This window comes from Bactrocera oleae, chromosome X (assembly GCF_042242935.1).
Source record: "Bactrocera oleae isolate idBacOlea1 chromosome X, idBacOlea1, whole genome shotgun sequence".
In the NCBI taxonomy this organism is placed as follows: Eukaryota; Metazoa; Arthropoda; class Insecta; order Diptera; family Tephritidae; genus Bactrocera; species Bactrocera oleae.
The window spans coordinates 29,254,602-29,256,230 of record NC_091541.1 but is presented as its reverse complement, the minus strand read 5'-3'; the positions used below and the strand labels follow the sequence as shown (position 1 = coordinate 29,256,230).

Genomic DNA, 1,629 nt, shown 5'->3' with positions numbered 1-1,629 from the left:
CGTCCACTTTTAGGTGAAAACCCATATCTCGGGATCTGCTTAACCGATTTTAACAAAATTCGGTGCATAACGTTTTTTTCATATTTCTATGTTATAGTGCGAAAATGGGCGAAATCGGACTACAGCCACGCCTACTTTCCATATAACACTATTTTCAATTCCATCTGATTCTTTCACTTTCCACTATGCATATCAAGCAACAATGATTATATCGGGGTAAAACTTTGCGTGAATAATACGTTTAGAGTATGCCACCTTGTAACCAAAAATTGTCTAAATCGAAACAAAACTGTTCAAGCCCCTAAGTACTGAATATGTGGACCCCAGTGACTATAGTTGACCTTCTACCGAAAATATCGGTTATACTGATATACTCTGCGATATACTCTGAACAAAAATAACATGACAGCTTGACACAACTCACAAGTGATCTGTCAAAAAAGCAATGGAAAAAGTACTGCTACTAAGATCTCCCGTTATTAATAATATGAACTCATATGTATTTACATATATGTATATCAATGCGCTCACATTTAATGTATTGGTAAGTGATGAGATCATGGTTTGAATTTCTGAATGCGTACATGCAAGTACTTACATATATACATACGTTCATATGTGCATGTACAGATACGTGAGTATATAAGATTAATATGATACAAGATGTACATAATTATGTATATGTTCTAATAAATTTAATCTCTATTAGTAACAATTAAAATACAAAATATTTATTAGGAAGAATATTACATAAAAACCAAATAAATTTATTAAACGTACAAGTTGACTATAAATATTATTTTGAAAATTTCATAATGTAATTAGAGTGTTGTCAGTTTTGCATGGAGCCCTAATATCAAGGCAGTCTCTAAGCATAATTCACATTCAATGCTCAGCTCTGTTCACGCACCACTATTAAAATTTCTACTTCCGGGCTATGTAGCTGTGGTGAAATCTGCACATAGTATCTTCTGAGATTTTGACTATTCACACATTGGTCCGTAATTAAACTTTCTCCATATTTCTATGTTCTCTGCCTGCTCAGGGTATAATAATAACCTGTAAAAGCATACCTTAAAAATTAAGTGCAGCAATTAAAATGTGTCCGCAGTAAAAAGTCCCGATATAAAAACTGGGAAATGTAAAAGTCATAATAAAATTGTTTAACTGAGTGCACAATGAAATAGTACGGTAGAATAGTAATATACATACGTATACATACTATATGCTACTTTTATTGAGTGTCTCTGTCTTTAAAGTCCTATCGTATCAAATGATTGTAATACTTAATAGATTTATGTAAATAATGTGATTCTGTGAACTGTGTTACCACATATTATTGTGTAAATATTTCATTTGAATGTAACTCTCCTATTACACTGGTCCACCACTGGAGTTTTGTTGCCCTATATATTTACAAGATCAATTTTGAATATATTTGTGCCCACAACTCAAAATCATTAATAGTATCAATGATTTTGTAAGATTTGCTCTCGCTAATTTTTAAGTCTTTATTTTTATTTTACATTAAAAAAAATCAGAAAACATGAAACAAAATAACAGATATACATATTTATAATGTCAGTTTTGTTATACTCTCGTAACATGTTGCTACAGAGTATAATAGTT

The 1,629-nt window shown here is 31.1% G+C and overlaps 1 long non-coding RNA gene across 1 annotated transcript; it reads right to left on the bottom strand.

Annotated features, from left to right (window-relative positions):
- Positions 1-730: 730 nt before the first annotated feature.
- On the bottom strand, positions 731-1,321 carry LOC138858059 (uncharacterized). Its single transcript, XR_011397327.1, has 2 exons — positions 1,213-1,321; positions 731-1,132 (listed from the first exon to the last, which is right to left on the bottom strand). It is a non-coding gene; the product is annotated as an uncharacterized lncRNA (long non-coding RNA).
- Between the last annotated feature and the right edge of the window lie 308 nt (positions 1,322-1,629).